This window comes from Monodelphis domestica, chromosome X, assembly GCF_027887165.1.
Source record: "Monodelphis domestica isolate mMonDom1 chromosome X, mMonDom1.pri, whole genome shotgun sequence".
In the NCBI taxonomy this organism is placed as follows: Eukaryota; Metazoa; Chordata; class Mammalia; order Didelphimorphia; family Didelphidae; genus Monodelphis; species Monodelphis domestica.
In genome coordinates this window covers 18,572,515-18,594,896 of record NC_077235.1, presented here as the reverse complement: position 1 = coordinate 18,594,896, position 22,382 = coordinate 18,572,515, and the positions used below count along the sequence as shown (strand labels likewise).

General features: G+C 45.1%; 1 protein-coding gene and 1 long non-coding RNA gene across 4 annotated transcripts in view; one reads left to right on the top strand and one right to left on the bottom strand.

Annotated features, from left to right (window-relative positions):
- Positions 1-3,101: 3,101 nt before the first annotated feature.
- LOC103099213 (uncharacterized) lies at positions 3,102-9,666 on the bottom strand. Its single transcript, XR_474795.2, has 4 exons — positions 9,147-9,666; positions 5,332-5,414; positions 4,135-4,357; positions 3,102-3,982 (listed from the first exon to the last, which is right to left on the bottom strand). It is a non-coding gene; the product is annotated as an uncharacterized LOC103099213 (long non-coding RNA).
- Positions 9,667-10,026: 360 nt separating this feature from the next.
- The window catches only part of LOC100022865 (protocadherin-11 X-linked), a 575,820-nt gene continuing 563,464 nt past the window's right edge, over positions 10,027-22,382 (top strand). For 2 of the 3 annotated variants that reach the window (XM_056808906.1, XM_056808908.1), the window contains exon 1: positions 10,027-10,534. The gene's annotated coding sequence lies outside the window, so the exon portion shown is untranslated. Of the gene's footprint in view, positions 10,535-14,005; positions 14,788-22,382 lie in introns of those variants that run through there. The other variant, XM_056808907.1, reaches the window with a different exon arrangement.

Here is a 22,382-nt window from a genome sequence, read left to right as displayed (position 1 = left end):
TATAATTATTATAGTATATATGTATTTAATATCTATATTATAGTGTATATATATATATACTACCAGTGATGTTCCTTTTCATCTGTAGTACTCTAGTTGTCTGCAAACTTGTAATCATTAATTTCTAATTAGTGCTGATAGGTAATCTTGGAAGATTTGCAAAATACTTAATGTTTCTCTCACTTGATCTTCACAACAATCCTGAAAAGTAGCTAGCGGAGATATTCTCGTAAATCATGTGTATATATATTGGAGAGGCAGTACATCATAGTTGCTATTTAACTTCTAAGGCAGGATGACTTAGAAGTTCCCTCTCAATTGAAAGCATGAGTCTAGGCCCTATCACTTAGTTTACAGATGTGGAAAAAAGAAAGGTTAACCAGTGAAATTGCTTGTTAGCTGTGGGAGGTGGGGAGGGAACAAAAATGTATCATGTAAACATGGGAAAATATTTTTTTAATTAAAAATCTAAAAAAAAGAAAGGTTCAGAAAACGAATAAAGCAACATAAATGGACACTTATCTATAACTGGATAACTAGTAAGTGTTGGTAGTAGCTTTCCAACCCAGTGGTTCTTCACTCCAGATGTGGCACGCTTATTATGTCACATTATCATCAGATCAGGTCGTTGTTGTTGTTCAGTTGTTTTAGACATGTCTGACTCTTTGTGATCCCTTTATGGGATTTTCTTGGAAGGTTCTGGAGCGATTTGCCATTTCCTTCTCTAGCTCATTTTAAAGATGAGAAACAGTGGCAAATGGAGTTAAATGACTTGCCCAAGGTTGCACAGCTAGTAAATGTCAGAGGTCAGATTTGAATTCAGAAAGAAGAATCTTGGGGCAGCTGGGTAGCTCAGTGGATGGAGAGCCAGGCCTAGAGACTAGAGGTCCTGGGTTCCAATCTGGCCTCAGACACTTCCCAGCTGGGTGACCCTGGGCAAGTCACTTGACCCCCATTGTCTAGCCCTTACCATTCTTCTGCCTTGGAGCCAACAGTATTGGCTCCAAGACAGAAGGTGAGGGCTTAAAAAAAAAAGGAAGAAAGAAGAATCTTCCTGACTTGTAGACCTAAGGCTCTATCTGCTAAGCCACTTAGCTGCCCCCAAATTAGGAAATACTAAAATTTGGCTTGATGACTCCATTCCTTCTTTTTCCCTCACTCCGATCTATCTTTTACTATTTTTCCCTAAAGCATAAGTCAGACCATGCCACACAGAGACAGAGACAAACAGACAAACACACAGACACACACACACATCCTACCTCCTACAACCCTATTCAACGCTAATGGCCCCCTAACACTTCCAAGAGGAAACCTAAAATCCTCTAGGGTGTTGAAAACATTTTCATACCTTCCTCCTCTTCTCATAACTTTCTTCCTTCTTTATAATCTAGCTGTGATAGCCTACTTGCTCTTCCTCTTATATGACCTTCTATCTCCTGAATCTGTGACTTTTCCCTGGTTTCCCCTATGTCTGATTGAAATGCTTTGCTGCCTCACCTCCATCTTCTGGCTTCCTTGGCCTCCTTTCAAACTTACCTTAAATCTCACCTTACTTCTTCACAAGAAGCCTTTCTCAGTTCTTCCCACTGCTGGTGCCTTCCATTTACATTGTATTGAACTTTTCTGTGGCCCTACTTTTTTGCATGTTGTCTCTCCTATTAGAATGTGAGTTCCTTGTAGGTAGTAGCTTTTTGTTGCCTTTCTTTGTATGTCTCGAGCCTGGTGTATATAGATATATATATATATATATATATATATATATATATATATATATAAACATATAAATGTTTAATAAATATTTGTTGATTGATTAAATCCTAGATTACATGCATTTTGTCATGGCTACAGCACTGGATTCAAGTCATAAAATATATTTGAATCTTACCTTGGACAAATCATTGCCTCAGTTTCCTCATCAGTAATATGAAGTGGTTTTTCCTATTTCAGTTTTAACTCATGTTCCCTTGAATAGTCATGTTCTTAATAAGGCTCTTCTAGATGTTTTTGATTGATTTTATTTTAATGTCTAGAATTTTTAGAGGAGTAATTTGGGGCAGACAGATTCCTGTTGTGCTTTTTTTTGTTATCATGTTGTTACAGCTTTTGAAATATAATTTTCTTTTTTGTTGTGAACCTAACAAACATCAACAATGTACATGAAAATGTGAACTGTTATATATAATTTTAAAAACAGTAAATCTTATAAATTGTGCAATTGTTAACATGGTAATAACAGAACTCCATTTCCTGTTTTTGTCCCCTTCTAGATTTCCTTCTCTTCTCTTTTGTATATTTTATTAATGTTTCATCAGTGCCATTTTTTCTTTTCTAACATCACTATTACTACCCAACATTCCCCCAAAGAATCTCTCCCTTATAACAAATATATATAGTCTAGTAACAAATCATCTCATTGGTTAATGCCTAAAAATAAGTGGGTTGTTGATTTTTTTTCTGAAACTCTCAGCTATACCTCTCTGCCGAGAGCTGGGAAGTATTATTCTTTATCAATTTTTGTAATTTTGCCTATTTTATATTTTTTGTTCAGCTAAGAATTCTCATCTTTAGCTTTAGCTAAGTTATCTCCTTCCCATCTCTGTTTTTTCATGCTCTGACCTTTTATAGTTTGGGTTCTGTATCCAATTGGTGCAGATTGTGGTACTTATTGTGGTATGTGGTGAGGGTGTAAACTCTGGTTCATACCAAGTAGGCAGCAATCTATCCTACCATCATAAAGATTTAACTGGCCCTTATTTAGAAACATAGAAAGAAATGAAACGCATTTCTCTGACTCCTAAAATTCCCTAAAATATAGAGTTTCTTGTTTAATAGATATTAGAAATACCACAAACATAGTTCCACCTATTATTTTAGCAAAGCATTTGACAAAGTCTCTTATGCTATTTTTTGTGCACAAGATGGAGAGATGTGAGCTGGTACAGAAAGGAAATCTATTTCCCATAGCCTTCAGTGATGATGATGATGATGATGATGATGATGATGATGATGATAATGACGATGACAATAATAACAAACAACTTAAAATGTTATAAGAGCATTTACTGATTTGCAAAGTGCTTTGCATGGGTTATCTTAGTTGGCCCTCACAACTCTTCTTTGGGCTAGTTAATGCAAGTTTCTCCATTTTAGAGGTATGACAACTGAAGTAACTCACCCAAGGTCATCCCACCACTAAGTGGTAGTGATGGGATCCCATTAGGGTTCTTACTTGAGTTTCAGCTCCCTTCCTATCCCACCATCCTGAATTCCTTCCTATACCAAAAAGTTTGGTCCCAAGCCACAATAAAATTACACACAAGAATGCAGCTAGCTATTTTTAAAAGTTATATTTAATTTAAAAATCAATAATATTGTGATCACTATAAAAATGTTAGAAACACGAATGCCAGATAACTAGGTTCCTTTTTACATTTGATAAAATATCACAAAGGTCCAAAGTTCAAACAAGAGTGACTGTTTAGCTTAGTCGAAATCACTAGACTGGGAAGTCCCTCGCTTTTCATCTAGCCCCCATTTCCAAAAATTCATGGCAAAAAACGAAATCCTGCAACATAGCCTAGTTGATCCTGCTCTGTTTTCTGGTACTTTGTTGAAGTCATTGACTTACAGAAATGAGAAGGTTGGTATGGATTGCCTAGAAGCCAATAAAAACACAATAGAATCTCATGGCTCCATTTCCAACACCCCACCACCACCACCACCAAAAAAGAACTATCAATGAAGTGCATTTCCCAATAATAAGTAGAGGACTGGAAGAGTTTAATATTTGCAAGACCATAAGTGATGTATGTTGAATTTGTTTCCTTAATAGAGTCCCACTTCCTACTAGTTAGCTCTCAGAGCCAATACTTTGGACAGCAGTGAAGGAGAGCAGAGGCAAGCTGGTAACTAGGGCCAGAGGAACCAGGAATATGCTGAAGATCAAGAGTCTAGATAACCAGGCAAGTAATCAGGAGTCCTGAAACAAAATAATAACAACAACAACAATGACAATGATTAACATGATAAATAGGAAAAAAAAACCCAAACATACCAAAATAGTTTGGGAATAAGCAGGAATCCAAGCTGATACAAGGATTTGAAAAAAAAATTTAACCAGGAATGGTTTACCTCTGGATGGGGTCTATGAAATGCCTACGATCCAAGAATTGAACATGGATAGCATCTGTGTGAAGCCAGGGAACAATATGTTGAAAAGGAAGCAGTGAACGGATGGTTGGCTGATGTAGGCTTGTTTGTGACCATGAAGGGCTTCATGATGGAAATTTAGGACCAGATTATTGTTACCAAAAATTATAGAGCACTTTTCCTTAGTGATCCTGGATTTAGTCTTCTATGCAAGGAAAAGATAGAGAATGTTGTAGGTTATCAAAATTTAGCACCTATCAAAAATACCTACCGGGTACGAAGCCCGTCAAGATTGTCTACCACAAGTTCCCTTTCTTTCATGGACTGACAGATGGCAAATCCTCCCAGTGCAAATGTAAACATCCAAATACCCCCGAAAGCTCCATCCGTAAAGTTTCCTTGAAACTTGACCATTATTATCCTAAAGCAAATTGTTGCCTACCACTGTCTGAACATAACATATGCCCATCTTTTCCAAGCTATGTGAAATGACAAACTTTCAAAACAGAACAAGATCCATTAAGAGAGATGAAAAGCATGAGAGAATGGGATGAGAGCACTACCTCCCACTTGTACTGCCTGCTTCCTGGCTGGAGTGGTCCTGAGGATACTTTTGGCCATGTATGGAAGACTACCTTTAGATGCTAATGGTTTTATTCAAGTACAAAGAGGAAAGAGCAGTTATTTTGTTCACTGGTTCAATTGTTCATATAATTTTAGATATGAAAGTAGAGTGGATGGAAATTGACTTGTCCCAAGGCTCTTTCTATGTGAGGCCCACAGAAAAAGAGAATAATAGCATGGCAAAAACAACAAGAATGTCTGCATGGCATTTTTGCATCCATTGCTATTTGATCCTCACAAGAACCTTGTAAGATAATCAAAGCAAGTATTATTCTACCTATCAGAAAACTGGGACATCCAGAGGTTAAGTGAGTTGACCAAGATCACATGGCACAAGTGACCTTTGTCTCCCAGCAGTACCGCTCTCCACTTACACCGTACAACAGGTTAAAGCAAGCAGCAGAAATAGGGAGAAGAGCAGAAGTCAGAGCAAATGCAAATGCTGCATTTGGGGGAATGATGTAGCCCAGAAAACTAGCTTAGAGGTTAATAAGTCCAATCTGCCACCCAGTGGAGAAATCCCCTTACTAAGGACAGCCAACTCGAGCTACTCACTCATTGAGATTTATGATTCCAATTGCTTAAGGAAGTAAAGGACCCACAGTTTGTGATGAGGACAGAGGTTCAATGAAAAATCCCTAGAGAAAGAACAGCAGAAAGATATTAATTAGCCAGTTCTTTGCTGACCGTGTACAGTCCAGAAAACTAAACGTCTCACATCAGGGTGTGAGAAGCAAGCCTCAGAGGTAGACAGAGGCTGTCATCAGGCTGAATGTTTTAGAAATAGTTTGTATCATCCCCAGAATCTAACTTAGTGCTGAGCACATAGTAGGCCCTCAGGATGTGTTTGTGTGTACACACACATATACAGACAGCTACTGATGCACTTCCTACTTTAAAAATTGTATTACAGTGAATTTTATGTCAAACACTTAGGATTACTTCTGTCATTATCTTTAATTGTTCAATCTACCATAAAAGGAATCTATGCATTTACTGCCCATTGACAATTTTACTCACGTAATTATTTGCCCTTTGAAAATGGGTCTCTGCTATTTCCTTGGGTTTACTTGAAAATCTAGCCTATCATGGGAAAAAACCCTCTTAACCACAATAATGTGGCAAACTGTCTGTGGTTTAACTTGATCTGAAAGCTATTCATGAGAAGGCAATTTAAAACAACAACAACAAGGCATCTTATTTTCATATTCAAATAAAAGAAATCTCTATTCCTTACCTGTTATGAAAGGGACATAAAATAAGGGTTAACCTATTGAGAAACAGGCTACTGTAGTGAGTAGATAGCTAGCCTCAAAGAAGGAAAGGTATGGGTTCAAGATCCCCCAACACATATTAGCTGTGACTTAGCAAAATGATTTCACTTCCCAGGGTTCAAGGCAATATTTTAAGACTCTCAGTTGCCCCAAAGGTGCCCTCCCTTGCATGGAGAGTTTCTTTCCTCAGGAGTTCCATTTCCCAGTGAAATCGGGTTCAGTCCATATCCCTGTTCAACTGCATTGTGGAAAACCTTCTTAATAAATAGTAGATGTCGGGACTGAGAAAAATGCGGTTGTTTTTTTCCTATGAGAACTGACATTCAGCTGAGCTGAGGTAATAGCAAAATAGAAATTATTCAATTTTAGTTCCATGTCTAATCAATATATATTTCCTAAACTTATGAAGCATTAAAGACACTATAACTGTCATATCCTAGTTAAGGAAAACCATCTGAATAACAGTAGATCTAGAGACTGAGAAGAGTATTTTTTCAGACTTCATTCTGTAATAAGAACTGATGCTTAGCTGAGTCGAGTAGTAAAAGAGAAATTGTTCATTGCTTAAGACAACCTGTTGATTATCTAGTTCCCTGTATGATCAATAGATTTTTACTGAGCTTAGGAATTGTCATATGTTAGCTAAGAAAAAATGGACCAAATAGCCATCCACTAACTAAATGGTTTGTTATCTAAACCCCAGTCACAGTTGTTAGTTATTAAAGGAAAACAAATCCCTTTTCCTATTTCTTTTAAATTTCAGTAAAAAAAATTTAAGTAAAAACAGTCTGATTTCCCCAAAGCACAAATATAAATCATTTTAGTAATTGTTGAGTTATATCTTGTTATAGGAACACAGCTAGATCTGAGGTAAGGTTAGTCAGGAAAGATTTATGACAATAGATTACAGATTACCTTGTATATCTTTGTAATTCTCTTTTCTCCCACATTTATATATAGACTATAAACTTAAAGGCATAGCTAGTGTTACTATTAAAGGCTGTTACCCAGTTCTCTAAGCTTTAGCCATACAGCACTTTCCCTGGGACAAAAAGATGAATTTCCAACATTACAAGAAAGGGAAAAAATCTGCTTTTCTCAGTAACCAAGATCTCTTTGAATTTTTCAGCCAACTATGTAACATCTGGACAGTTCAAGCCAAAGCTTGTCCCAAGGAAAGAAAGGAGGAGAAAGATGCTAACAAAATCCTGAAGAATAGTTTATATGTATAATTTACACTCTCAAAATACAAAGAAAAAATATTTTCTGCTCTTCTCCTTCCATGATAAACAGTCATTATATTTTTCTCACTCTTTCTTCATGGCACCCAGATTTTGGACTTTTGGTGCCAAAGGGAATGGGAAGAATGACTATCATCAGATTTTTATCAATAGGCTAAGATTCTTATATTCCCAAGGTCAGAATTACCTAAGGGAGTGTGTGTGTGTGTGTGTGTGTGTGTGTGTGTGTGTGTGTGTGTGTGTGTGTGTGTGATGGCTAGCTGCTGTGGATAGGGGGTTAAAGTAAAAGAAGGAGAGGGGAGGGGGAAGGAGTCTTAGGAGCTATGATAAAGAAAATGCAAGAAATCATGGCGGGAATATTTAGAGCTCCTCCAACAGACCAAAAAAGTATTGCAGCTTGTTTTCAAATTTCCAGCATCTGACAGAAAAACAGAGAAAGGAGGAAAATGAACCCTGGTCTCTAAACCCTTACACTAACTTCTCCAAAAGGGTCCAGAGCACCTGGGGCATATATAATAGGCAGGCAGGACTCTTGCACAAAAAGGAGCCCTTATAATAGCTTTGATGGGAAGTGCATGCTAATAAATCAAGATAAGGTTGTGGATGGGCTTGTAGTGGTAGTTGAGGAGTAGAGGTAATGGCTAATTAAAGGAAGAGAAAAGAGTATAAAATAAACCTAACCTACCTTCAGGGAAAATGTGATAAGGGAGTTCCAAAGTCTGGTTGATTTGAATAGACTTTGGGAAGGACAGGATATGAGAAGGACCAGCTCCACAGATGGGCAGAAGAAAAAGATCAGAGGGATTCTGGTGGTCACTGGCAAAACAGTTATAATTAGCAGAATTTATTGTCATATACTCTCTGCCTAGCATTAATATCTCCTAGTAATTAGCAGAGCCTCCATATTCTTTGGGAGCAGTCAGCTAGAAGCTAAGAATAATATTTCCCCTCTATTTTCTAACTACAATGTGTTCTTTTACATACATGATCCAGTTTAATCACACATGTCTTGTGTTTTCAATCAGGATATTAGATGTGACTGTTGGAAATATGTTGGTGAAAATGAAAGTGCTTTTTTGCTCAGAACTCATTGCCTCTTGGAGAAAGATTTGTGAAAAAGGGATGAACCCACACCCAAACATATGAGAAGCCTCCTGGCAAATATCTGTCTAAAGCAGCAAAAAGGGGATAGGTTTCCTGGATAAATTAGCTCTCATGGGGAAATTTTAGGGCTTGGAGAACTCTTAATCCCAAACTACAATTTGCCTAGTTGCCCAAGACCTGTAGGGGCTGTGTCCCTACCAGCAAAGTTTCCCCCAAACAAGCATCTGTTGCACGGGTTCAAACCGGGAAGAATATTGTGCCACCTTCTCTCCTAACAGCTAACTTTTTCCTCTTCTCATTTCATAGAAGAGGTTCTTTATTTCAAGAAACGCACGGAGCTAGAGACAGATTCTTTTTCCATTGAGCCCCAAAAGGTAAAATTAATTTTGATAGAATCACAGAGCTTAAGACAGGAATCTTAGGGAAATAATGGAGTCTATAGGCATCTGCGTATAGGCAGGGATCGGGACCCCACCCCATCCACAAGCTACATACTCCCGGCAAGAATCAGAGGATTAGGGGAGCCGGAGACAATTTAATATCTTTTTCTATTCTTGGAGGAATTAGCCCCAGTGCTGTGGAGTGCCCAGACCCCAAAGAGCATAAGCGAATTGTCTAGCGCCTTGGAATTATTTGGGGAGAGGGAGAAATGCAAAAAGGGGGGTCCCTAGGGTCCACTGCGGTTTGGGCAAAAAGGTAGGCTGAAAACTGGGCTGGGTGCATCACCCCCCACCCCCACCCCGCCTCCTACCTCCAGAGTGCTTCCCCAGACGGCTACTGCTACGGTCACGATTCCATACAGACAACAAGCAGCTCTGGGCGATGCAGCGGGACACCATCGAAACACTTCGGAACATCCTGTCACATTGTAAGCTCACTTACACTGTTCTTTGGGGAGACGAAAAGAGGCAGCTTATGCCTAAAACCTGGGCAATCCGGTGCCAAGCCCCTTTCCACAGTTTGGGATGCGTTCTGCAGACACGAGCTACTCGGCTCGCCTTCCCCCCGCTTCCACTACTCTAGCCCAAGAAGCCCCTGTTTGAAAGAACGAAGTAGCTTTAGGGTTGTTTGCCTGTTTGCTTGCGAGAAAAGCGAGCTGGGAAACTTCCGTAGGAAAATGTGAATGAGTTAAACTTGAAGGGGATGGGATGGTACAGCCGCGGGAAAATACCACGCTGCTCGCTTGCTCCGGAGGAGCCGAAGCCCTCGAGGAGCATATTTTCCGTTATTTTACCTCCAGCGAGCAAGTGAGGGAGCGAGCCAGGGGCAGCCGGGCTCCTGCCTCCTTTACCGCGCGATTGGTAACTTACAGATTTACCTCCTGTTGGCCCCCACCCCTTTCCCCCGTTTCCCGCGTCAGCAAGCAGCGGCCGCCCCTTAGAGGTGGGGAGAGAGGGGTGCGGGGGTGTGTGAGAGGGGGGGGGGGCAGTGTGTGCGACAGTCTGTGTGCGCGCCTATGTGAGTGTGGGGAGGGGGGACCAGCCCTTGGCGCTGCACCATTCCCTCCCCTCCCGGCAGGCGACTGGGCACTCTTTCTCCCCCCTCCCTCCCTGGAGCCCCCGTCTCCTCCTCCTCCCCACTGGCCCCCCCCTTTTTGGTCCCTCCCCCTTAGTATTGAAAAGGGGCTGCACCACCCCGGCTTCTTGCAGTCTGCGAAACTGTCAAGCACCAGGCAGCAGAAGAAGAACAGCAGCCGCCGAAGTCCCTGAAGAAGAAGAAGAAGAAGAAGCCTCCACTGGCCTCGAGCCGCTGAAGAAGAGCCTCGGCGTGCGAGAGGAGGAGGAGGAAGCCCAGTCAGCCCCGAAGAGCCCCCGAAGAGCCCCAGAGGTCCGGCCAGGAGAGCGTGCTCTCCTGAGCCGCCGCTGCGGCGGCATTGCCGCCGCAGCGGCGGCAGTGCCACAGCTGCGGGCACCCCCGCGGTCAGCCGCCGCCACCACCGCGGTCCCCACCGGCCCAGGCGCCACCACCACTGTCGCCCTCTTTGCGGTCCGTAGCCACTGTCGCGGTAGCTCTAGTGGGTAAGTGCCACCACTTTAGCTACCGCGCACAGTCGCCGCCGCTATGGCGTAATGTGGAGGGAACCGGCCGGCGGCTGTGGGAGCACCAGTTCCGACTGAATCCGAAGACCTTGATAACCTGGTGAGTATCTTGTGCCAAAGAAACACCAATGTCAATTTATTCAGCATAGATCATCTATCTAGTTGAGCTTTCCTGCTCTCTGGGTTTAGACTATGCCTGCGGACTCATTGCCCAGGAACGCTCTCGGGCGTCCCCTCCCTTTGCCCCTCTTTTCCAGGAAGGAAAAAATGCCAGGTTTTTGGTTGAGGGGAGCCCCGTCCTTTGATCGATCAATTAATTGCTAGACAGCTAGATTAACCCCTCTCCCTTCCATACCTTCCACACCATTTAGCGGGTTACTTTATGAAAACTCCCACATTAACTGTCAGAGTGCACGTGGGGCTATTTCTCTCACTTGAGCGTTACTCCTCCAGCCTAAGCACGGAGGATGTGATAACTAAGATATTGGACAAATTTTTAAAGGCTGCGCCCCAAACCGCTTCCCCAGCTGGAGGGAGAGTTAGCCGCGACAGGGCAGAGAGACTAGAAGAAAACAGACGAGACTAGACCCAATCGAGCCGTCCTGTGTCATTGTCATCTCATTCCCCTCTGGCTCGCTTCTCCTTTCCTCTGTCCTTTCTGGCCTCTGGCCGCCTCTATCTCCCACTCCATCCTCTCTTCAAACAGCAGCGCGCACCAAGCTGCAGGAAGAGCACCATACTCCCTACCCAAGCCCAAGTAAATCCTAAGAGTTTTCAGTTTTCTTCCCTTCGCCTCTCCTTCCTTTCTCCCTCTCTCTCTTCCTCTCTCCCTCCCCCCTCCCCAATTTGCTAGGGGAGAAAACTTCTACCTTGAAAACCGCCCCTTTCCTGAGGAAATGTCTTTTTAAGAGTTTAGGCAAAAACTGACAGGAAAAGTCTTTCCCTTTCCCTAATGAAATGACCTCAAAGGAGATTCGGGATCCAGAGAGGGACAGGCTGCAAGAAGAGAGCGAGTCTAAATGAAAACTAGAAAGAAAAATGTAAAGTCCTGGATTTAAGTTCAAAATACCAATTGCAAATGTAGAGAATAGGGGCAGGGCAGGTTGGGTGGGGAGGGGAGAAACCTTGGATGAAGAGGTGGGGAGGGCAAAATGGTTGAGAGAAAACTGGGAGGGGGAGATGGGAGGGGCTGCGAGAGGAGGAGGTGGATGGGAGGGGGCTTAGAGGAGGGAGGTGGGTGGGAGGAGACTGGAAAGAGGGAGGTGGGTGGGAGGGACTGGAAGGAGGGGGTGGATGGGAGGGGACTGAGAGTCGGGTGGGCGGGGATTGGGGTGGGGATTGACGAGGAGGAGGGAACTGCGTTGGGGAGGGGCGAGGGGCGGGGCGGGGTGGGGTGAGGGGCGGGGTTAGGTCGGGTGGGGGGAGAGGGGAGGGGACACTGCAAGCCCAGCAGGAGTCAAAAAAAAATGTAATGCAGTGTTACCCTGCATTAATAAAAGTGTCCAGAATGAGGTAAGTGATGGTTCCACTTGAGTCTGCCTTGCTCAGACCCCACCTGTAATATTGTGTTCATTTAAAGGCATCACGTTTTAGAGATTACATTGATAAACCTTGGGATGACTAGGCTTGTTAAGGTATTTACATTATGTATTTAGCTAGAAAATAAGCCTTGAGTGTGATTGTGGGGAGGGGATCAAGAGTTGAGCTGGCCTGTGGGCATCAGGGACAAAGCTACAGGCCCAAGGCTACAGCAGGGGTACTTGGCTGAAGTTCCTTAATAAGTCACTTCTTCAGTCACCTGTAGAGTGGGACTTTATAAGAATGTCCCCCAATGAATTGGAAAAATGGACCAAATGTCACTAGAAGAAATGCAGTATGGGTAAATACAAAGTCTTAGGCACACTTAAGATCAGAAATCCAACCACACACATAAAGGCTAGGGGAGACCAAGTTGGACAAGATGTGGCCAATGTTGGGGTTTAGAGCAAAGAGAGTGTGGCCTGCTAGTCAAAAAAAGTTAATGCAGTCTGACTTCATTATTAAAAGTATAGTCTACTTGAGATATAGAACAGAGGGGAAGAATTCTTAGCATCCAAAAGGAGCTCCATGAACCATATCTGGTATGATGACATTTAAGAGAGTTAGCTAGAAAGTCTTACCCTTCAGTTGAAATGATCAACTTCACCATTACAAAATGAGGGATTAATTAGAGTTTAATTAATTTCCTCATTAATCAATTAATGAGGAAAATCACCTCTTTCTTCAAGTAATAGTTTTGTTAGAGCTTAGAAAAAGCCTAGTCCTAATTGTCTCCTAGTTCTGCAGTTTATGGGTGGCAGAACAACAAAGAAGTGTTGTTTATGCTGGTGTGTATGTGTGTGTGGGGGGTGCATTTCCAAAATCTTTGCCTTTAGAGCAGTCTCTTGTGTCCTGCATACCTTTGCCAGTCAAAACATAAAATAATACACATATAAGATTACAAAGGAAACCAATGATATTGTAGTACAGTTATAAAAAAATTTTTTTCAAAAGGTTCACGCATCCTAGTTTAAGAATTCCTGCTTTAGAAGCTTAGAATTTAAATTTAGCCTTCTGTAACACATACATAAAAGAGAGGGAAGAGGGAAAAGACTTGAGGCAAAGGTGAGAAAGGGACACTCCCAATCAGGAATACATATATCAAGGCAAAAGATTGAGTTTAGGAAGGTTCCCCTCTCCCCCCAAAGAAAGAACAGTCTATGAGAAGACAGAGGCAGAGAATCCAAGAAAGGGGCAGAGGAAAGAAGAATTGGGCTCCACACACTTGCTAGATACATCCCATAGAGGATTCAGGGAGGAATTCATAAGCTAGGCTCCAACACAGTCCCATTCCCAATTAGGACGGTTCAAGGGAGTCAAACTCTTCAGCGTAAGCCAAAGAAAACAGGTTCTGGTGAGCATCTTGTAAACCTGGTAACAGATATGTGGGATTGAACTGTAAATCAACTTGTTTGAAAAAAAAAAAAAAACAGGACTCAAAATCAACGCAGAAATCCCTGGAGGGAAGGTGAGTGTGTGTATGTGTTGGGGGGAGGGGGAGAGAGTTTAAATTCTAGCAAACTAGAATTCCTTCTCGCTAGAAAAACTGAGCCGTTTTAACTAGAAGTTGTGAATTCGCTTTAATCTCTTGTTCCCTTTTTTGGGCAATGAACGAGTGCATACACTAACTATTAGAGGCTACACATGAATTTCTCCTCCTGTGAAAGGAGACAGCCAAGGGGGCAGCCATGTTAAACTGGGGAGGGGGGAAACCACCCCAAACCTGCCATTGAAGTGCTGCTGCGTCTCTCGGGTTGCATTGAACACACACACACACACACACACACACACACACACACACACACACACACACACACACAAGCGCGCGCGCGCGCACCTACGCACGCACATACACACACGAGGTGGGGGGGGGGGGAGAAAGAGACACAAAGTCAGAGCGGGCACCTTTAAGACAGGGGAAAACTCATTTCTCGCTTTTGCATTTCCATTTTATGCCCCTCCTTTTTTTGCAATGATGTCAGCGCCACAGAGCGCTTGCTTTCAGGGAGAGCGGAGTACAGACAGCCTAGGACGCTGTCGTGTCACGCTGAGGGTTCGGGGAGCTTCCCACTCGCCTATCCTGCTCTCTCGCCCTGTTTCTCTCCCCCCTCTCCCCTCCCTTCTTTCCCTACCCTCTTTTCCCTCTTCTTTTTTGCACTCCTCTCTCCTATAACCCGTGACGGGTTCCCCTAGGGTACTCCAAATGGTAGCGATTCCTCATTCGGGTACCAAACCCAGTTTCCCCATCCTTTCCCCCTCCCCCCCACTCCCGCTCTATTCTCATTCCCTTTCCTTGCCCCCTCTGACCCTCACTTTCCTCAGCTTATTTTCTCCTTTTCTTTCTCTCCAAAGAGAGGTGTTTGGGAGAGCGAGTTGCTTTTAAGATAATAAATGAATGAAGACCCGCCCCCGCGCCCCCCCCCCCCCAGCGAGGTCTGTTAGTTGGTCACCCCGCAAATTAGGAAATGAGCCAGTTTTGGAATGAAGGACTAGCCTCGGGGCTTTAACCAGGGGATGAGGTTTGCCTTTTGACACCTACAAAAATTCCCAGCAAGGACCAAAAAAGTTAAGCTCCTTTGGCTCAGTGGAAATCTCCGGGAATCCGTGCGCTATTGTCTTTCTCCCGTCCTCATTCTGCCCTGGCTCCCTGAGGTATTTAGGATTTGCTTCTTATAATTTGCTCCTGGGCTGCCTGGCTTCCTCGAAGACGCCCTGATGGTGTACCGAGCAGCCAGCTGCTATAGATTGACATCTTGGGCAGAGCAGGAGCTGAAGGTAAGGAGAGAGGGAGCATGAGCTTGAGCATCTATCTTCTAGAAAATATGTGTAACGTCCAGAACCCTGTCGTCTTTCCCCACAACACACAGAGCAGCCGAAGCTTTAGCAGAGTAAGCTGGCCAAGGGGGAAGGTGCCCAGGAACAGAGAATTCCCAGAGACCTGGAGAAAGTCCCCGGGCTGAGAGGGGGGAAGAGGCGCCTGGAGTTAGAGAAGGCAATACCGCCTGTGCTGCGGCAGAGCGCAGGGGACACACTGATACACGCACGCACACGCACACTCACACTCACGGGTCTTTATGATGCCACGGCTGCAGAGCTTAAAGCTGGTCCGTCTCACAGCCCGAACTTGGGAGGTCAGGAGTAAGATCCTTCTAAGGACTGAGAAGGCTCAGGCTGTTAAGGCTTGCTCTTGGATAAGCTAGCAAACCCCTCTCTTCCCTACTGCGTCCCGGCACCCTGGAGAAATCGGGGTGTTTCGGGCTTGTGTGTGAGAATAGAGATGATTGCAGTAGCAAGAGCGCGGTGGGGGAAAAGAGAAGGGGGGAGCTCAGGGAGCATTTTATGGAGACGATCGCGCATTAACTCAGGATCGCATCAAAATGTGTAAGGTACTCTGGTGGTTCCCAGGGTAAGAGGCAGGGCTTTTTGAGGGAGGAGGCCGAAGTGGGGCAAAGAACTACTCTGGTTTTGTAAATGAAGTTCTTTGCTGGTCCATTTTCCTCTCTCTCTCTCCCTCCCTCCCCCTCCTCTGTCTCTTTCTCTTTCTCTCTCTCCCTCCCTCTGTCTCTTTTCTTCCCCCCTCTCTGTCTCTGTCTCTCCCTCCCTCCCTCTCTGTCTCTCCCTCTTTCCTTCTCTCTGTCAGTCTCTCCCTCTCGCTCCCTCTCGGTCTCTCTCTTTCCCCCTCTCTCTTTCTGTCTCTCTGTTTCTGTGTCTCTCCCTCTCTCTGTCACACTCTCTGTTTCTCCCTCTCTTCCTCTCTCTGTCTCTCCCTGTCTCTGTCTCTCTTCCTTTCTTCCTCTCCCAGTCTCACCCTCTCTCTCCCTTTCTGTCTCTGTCTCCCTCTGTTTCTCTCTCTCTTTCCCTCTCTATTTCTCTTTGTCTCTCTCTGTTTCTCCCTGTCTCTTTCTGTCTGTCTCTCTCCCTCCCTCTGTCTCTTTCTCTTCCTCCCTGGCTGTCTCTCTGTCTCCCCCCCCCTCTCTGTCTCAGTCTCTCCCTCTCTCTCTCTCTTCCTTTCTTCCTTTCTCGGTCTCCCTCTGTCTCTGTCTCTTTCTTTGTCTCTCCCTCTCTCTCTGTCTCTGTCTATCTTTCCCCCTCTCTCTTTCTCTGTCCCTCTCTGTTTCTCTCTGTCTCTCTCTGTCCCTCACTCTCTCTCACTCTCTCTGACTCTCTCTCTCTCTCCTCCCTCTGCCTCCCTGTCTTTCCCTCTCTCTGTTTACCTTTTTATCTGTCTCTCTTTTTCTCTCTCTCCCTCCCTATCTCTCTCTCCTCCTCTCTCTTTCCCTCTCTCTGTCTCTATCTCCCTCTCTATCTCTGCCTCTTTTTCTCTTTCTCTCTCCCTCCTTATCTCTCTCTGTCTCTCCCTCCCTCCCTCTCTCTTTCCCCCTCTTTCTCCCTCTGTCTCTGTCTCTCTTTCACTCTCTTTCTCTTTCTCTCTGTCTGTCTCTCTTCCTCTCCCTGTGTCTCTCTTTCTCTCTTTGTCCCTCCCCCTCTCTCTCCCTTTCTCTCTCTGTCTCTCTCTCTCTTTCTCTGTCTCTGTTTCTCCCTGTCTCTCTGTCCCTCTCTGTCTCTCCCATTCTCTCTATCTTTCTCTGTTTCTCTGTCTCTGTCTCCCTCTCTATCTCTGCCTCTTTTTCTCTTTCTCTCTCCCTCCCTATCTCTCTGTCTTTCCCTCCCTCCCTCTCTCTTTCTCTCCCTCTCTCTCCCTCTGTCTCTGTCTCTCTTTCACTCTCTCTTGCTCTTTCTCTTTCTCTCTCTGTCTGTCTCTCTTTCTCTATTTGTCCCTCCATCTCTTTCTCTCCCTTTCTCTCTCTGTCTCTGTCTCTCTTCCCCCCCTCTCTCTTTCCCTGTCTCTGTTTCTCCCTGTCTCTCTGTCTCTCTGTCTCTCTGTCTGTCTCTCTTCTTCTCTCTCTCTCCCTCTCCGTCTCTCTCTTTCTCTCTTTGTCCCTCTGTCTCTCTCTCCCTCTTTCTCTCTGTCTCTCTTTCCTCCACTCTCTTTCTCTGTCTCTCTGTTTCCCTCTTTCTCTCCCTCCCTCCCTCTCTCTTTCCCTCTCTCTTTCTGTCTCCCTCTCTATCCCTGTCTCTGTCTCTCTTTCTCTCTCTCCCTCCCTCCCTCTCTCTCCCTCTCTGTCTCTCTTTCCCTCTCTTTCTCTGTCTCCCTCTGTCTCTCTCTCTCTGTCCCTCCCTCTCTCTTTCCCTCTCTGTGTCTGTCTGTCTACCTTTCTATCTCTGTCTCTCTCTTTCTCTTTCCCTCCCTATCTCTCTCTGCCTCTCCCTCCCTCCCTCTCTCTTTCTCTCTCCCTCTCTCTCCCTCTCTACCTCTGCCTCTTTTTCTCTTTCTCTCTCCCTTCCTATCTCTCTCTGTCTCTCCCTCCCTCCCTCTCTATCTCTCTCCCTCACTCTCCCTCTGTCTCTGTCTCTGTCTGTCTCTCTCTCTCCATTTCTCCCTCTCCCTGTGTCTCTCTTTCTCTCTTTGTCCCTCCGTCTCTCTCTCTCTCTCTCTCTCTCTCTCTCTCCATTTCTCTCTCTGTCTCTGTCTCTCTTCCCCCCTCTCTTTCTCTGTCTCTCTGTTTCTCCGTCTCTCTGTCCCTGCCTCTCTGTCCCCCCCTCTCTCCCTCTCTCTGACTCTCTCTCCCTCTCTGTCTCTCTTTCCCTCCCTGTCTCTGTCTCTCTTTCCCTCTCTGTTTCTCTGTCTCTCACTGTCTCTCTGTCTCTCACTTTCTTTCTGTCTCTGTCTGTCTCTCTTCCTCTCTCTGTCTCTCCCTGTCTCTGTCTTTCTCTCTTGTCCCTCCGTCTCTCTCTCCCTCTCTCTCTTTCCCTCTCTCTTTCTGTCTCCCTCTCTATCTCTCTGTCTCTCTTTCTCTCTCTCCCTTCCTCCCTCTCTCCCTCTCTCTGACTCTCTCTCTCCACCACTCTGTCTCTCTTTCCCTCCCTGTCTCTCTCTTCCTCTCTGTCTCTGTCTCTCTTCCACCCTCTCTCTTTCTCTGTCTCTCTGTTTCTCTCCCTCCCTCCCTCCCTTCCTCTCTCTTTCTGTCTCCCTCTCTATCTCTGTCTCTCTTTCTCTTTCTTTCTCTTCCTCCCTCCCTCTCTTTCCTTCTCTCTTTCTGTCTCCCTCTCTATCTCTGTCTCTCTTTCTCTCTCTCCCTCCCTCCCTCTCTCTGACTCTCTCCCCCTCTGTCTGTATCTCTTTCCCTTTCTCTCTCTCTGTCTCTGTCTTTCCTCTCTGTCTCTCTCTTCCTCTCCCTTCCCCTCTCTGTCTCTTCCTTCCTCTCTCTGTCTCTCCCTGTCTCTCTCTTTCTCTCTTTGTCCCTCTCTCCCTCCCTCTCTCTCTCCTTCCCTCCCTCTCCCTCCCTCCCTCTCTTTCCCTCTCTCTTTCTGTCTCCCTCTCTATCTCTGTCTCTCTCTTTCTTTCTCTTCCTTCCTCCCTCTCTCTTTCCCTCTCTCTTTCTGCTCCCTCTCTATCTCTGTCTCTCTCTTTCTTTCTCTTCCTTCCTCCCTCTCTCTTTCCCTCTCTCTTTCTGCTCCCTCTCTATCTCTGTCTCTGTCTCTCTTTCTCTCTCTCCCTCCCTCCCTCTCTCTCCCTCTCTCTGACTCGCTCTCTTTTCCTCTCTGTCTCTCTCTTCCTCTCTGTTTCTCTGTCTCTGTCTCTGTCTCTCTTTCTCTCCCTCCCTCCCTCCCTCTCTCTTTCCCTCTCTCTTTCTGTCTCCCTCTCTATCTCTGTCTCTCTTTCTCTCTCTCTCTCTCCCTCTCTCTGACTCTCTCCCCCTCTCTGTCTGTCTCTCTTTCCCTTTCTCTCTCTCCCTCTGTCTCTGTCTCTTTTTTCCTCTCTCTGTCTCTCCCTCTTTCTCTCTTTGTCCCTCCCTCCCTCCCTTTCTCTCTCTCCCTCCCTCTCTCTCTTTCCCTCTCTCTCTGTCTCTGTCTCCCTCTCTATCTCTGTCTCTCTTTCTCTCTCTCTCCCTTCCTATCTCTCTCTGCCTCTCCCTCCCTCTGTCTTTCTCTCTCCCCCTCTCTCCCTCTTTCTGTCTCTTTCCCCCTCCCTCTCTTTCTCTGTCTCTCTTTTCCTCTCTCTGTCTCTTCCTCTCTCCTCTCTCTTTGCCCCTCCCTCTCTCTCTCTTCCTTTCTCTCTGTCTCCCTCTCTGTTTCTGTCTCTCTTTCCATTTCCCTCTTTCTTTCTCTCTCTGTTTCTCTGTCTCTCTGTCCTTCCCTCTCTCTTCCTCTCTCTCTTTCCCTCTCTCTTTCGTCTCTGTCTCCCTCTCTACTCTGTCTCTCTTTCTCTCCCTCCCTATCTCTTATCTCTCTGTCTCCCTATCCCTCTCCTTCTCTCTCTCTCTCTCTCTCTCTCTCTCTCTCTCTCTCTCTCTCTCTCTCCCTCCCTCTCTTTCTATCTCTCCCTCTCTGTTTCTGTCTTCCTCTCTCTCTCCCTCTACCTTTCTCTCTTTCTTTCTCTCTTTCTCTCTTTGCCTCCCCCTTCTCTCTTTCTCTTTCCCTCTTTCTGTCTCTCTGGCTGTCTATCTCTCTCTCTGTTTCCCTCTGTCTCTCATTCTCTCTCTCTCTTTCTCTCCCCCCTTCCATCTCTGTCTCTGCCTCTCCCTCTCTGTCTCTGTCTCCCTCTCTGTCTCTGTTTCTATCTTTCTCTCTGTCTTTCCCTCTCTTTTTCTCTCCCTCTCTTTCTCTCTTTCTCTCCCTCTCTCTCCCCTCTGTCTCTCTCTTCCTCTTCCTCTCTCTGTCTCTCCCTCTGTCTCTGTCTCTCTTTCTCTCTCCCTTTCCCTGTCTTCCTTTCTGTCTTTGTCTCTCTTTCCCTTTCTCTCTCTGTCTCCCCCTCTGTTTTTGTCTCTCTTTCCCTTTCGCTTTCTCCCTCTCTGCCTTTCTCTCTTTCCCTCTCTCTGTCTCCCTCTCTCTCTCTGTTTCTCTTTCTCTCTCTCCCTCCCTATCTCTCTGTCTCTCTCCCTCTCCCTCTCTCTGTCTTTTTCTCTCTCCCTCTCTCTCTGTCTCTCCCTCTGTGTTTCTGTCTTCCTCTCTCTCTCCATTTCTGTCTGTCTGTCTGTCTGCCTCTCTCTCTCTGTTTCCCCATCTCTCTCCCTCTACCTCTCTCTCCCTCCTTCCCCCTCTGTCTGTCTCTCTCCCTCTCTTTGTCTCCCTCCTTCTCTCTTTCTCTCTCCCTGTCTCTGTCTCTTTGTCTCTCTGTCTCTGTCTCTTGTTCCCTCTCTGCCTCTCCCTCTCTATCTCTGTCTCCCTCTCTGTTTCTGTCTCTATCTTTCTCTCTGTCCTTCCCCCTCTCTATCTCTCCCTCTCTCTCTGTCTCCCTCTCTCTCTGTCTATCTCTCTCCCTCTCTCTTTCTCCCTCTCCATCTCTCTCTATCTTTCTCTTTCTCTCTCCTTCCCTCTCTCTCTGTTTCTGCCTCTGTCTCTGTCTTTGTGTGTGTGCCTCTCTCTGTCTGTCTCTCTCTGCCTCTGTCTCTGTGTGTGTATTTCTGTCTCTGTCTCTCTGTCTCTCTCTCTGTCTCTCTCTGTCTCTGTCTCTCTCTGTCTCTGTCTCTCTTTCTCTCTCTGTCTCTCTCTGTCTCTGTCTCTCTCTCTGTCTCTCTGTCTCTCTGTCTCTCTCTCTGTCTCTCTGTCTCTCTCTCTGTCTCTGTCTCTGTCTCTCTCGCTAGGGTTAGCTCACTGACAGCTAGCTTCAAGTTACGCCTTTGGAGAAGAGGGCCAGGGATAGTGCACAAATGAGGCAGAACTGTACATTCATTTTCTAAGAGATCTGAAAAATCATTTGCAAGGCTGAGAGGAAGCAACGCAGCCATCACCCTGATGAGATGCTGAGCAGTGTCCAGGAGACACTTGGCTTCAGCAGCAGGGAACACTGCCACAGCTGAGAAGCCAGGGCATTGTGCAGATGCCTCTTCGTAGAACCTTTATGGTTTTTGCAAAATAGAAATTCACGGTGGAAAGCTTCCAGACTGCTGGTGGCACGATGGAGTACAGTGGGGGATATGAGGAGCAGAGAATTGTTCTCTTCTCTGTACATACACACATTATCTGTGTGCCTTCAGTGCGTGTCAGTAAGAGGAGCTTCTATGGGAACTTCCAGACCTCTAGAGAGCAGTTGCCCATACGTATGTCTCCATACTCTACTGGAGTAGACGGGGAAGTTATCTAGGGAAGAACATTGGGAGCCAACACTTTGTTTGCAGTTACTGCTTCACATATTTTGGTCAAGTGGAGGCTGGAGGAAGAGTGTGAGACCAGGCTGAGCTGAGACAATCAGAAAGACAATTTTTTACTCAATCAGGCCTTGTGAGCTACAAGATTTGGCTTAAGCTCCAGAGGCCCAAATCCCTAGACAACTGCAGCAAGATCTCTTTCAGAGAATCAAGCAGGTATTTAAAAGAAAACATCCAGGACAGGAAGGCTTCTCCCAGGAACTTTTCCTTGGCTCTCCTTAGAGAAATAGCAAAAAATAATTTAGCAAATGTTTTTTTTTTTTGGCGGGGGGGATTAGTGTCCCCATTTGGGTGCCAATCTCTACGCTCTATATGCCCTCCATACAGGAATTAATGTGAAGTTAAAACACTTCTCACTGTGACAAGGATATCATTTGGGAAACGTATTCTGAGACTTCTAAAGCAGGATGTGCAGAGAACATTTTCAATTTGTTTTAAAACACATAATTAAAAACATATACATATGCAGAGCAAAGGTGCTGATTAAATGTAAAGACTGCTCCGAATGCAAAAATATTTCCTGTGGTCTAAAGTCATTTGTTTTTTCCATTTGAAATGTGTACACAAGCCTGGGTAGTGGTTACACACTTGAATGGCTTCAAAACTGTAAATTTTCCGTGGGAGAAAGGTAAGAGAATGGAATGCTGGCTTGAGAAAGGTAAGAGTATGTGATGGCTGCTTTCACTCTGGTAGAGAAAATCTGAAGGCCAGTGACCTCTCTTAAGTATTTGATCTTTGAGTCAGGCCCTTGATGGTTCTGAAGCATTTGTGTCAAAGCTCTTGGGAAGGAAGGGTCTAGCTACATAACACATTTTCCCCTTTAAGTTGTATTTGGAAATATACTTACGGGAGGCAAGCAAGCTTTGTTTAATCCCTTATACATATTTTCACACTAATTTAAGTATGAAAATGGCCCTGTGCAAAAAGAGGTCAGTATGCAGGTGTGTGCATTTGCCCACCCACAAGTGCCACTGAAACTGGACCTTATTGAAGATTTCTTAAATGGAAAATCAGGATAAGAATTGAAAACCTTTTCCTGTGAGGGAATCCTTTCTGCTTTCCCAGATTCCTGGCTGCACTGTTCATCCTTGCAGCTCCTCTTTTAATTTGAGCATAAGAATACCTTCCTATGGTTCAAAGATAATTGTCTAGTACTATAGG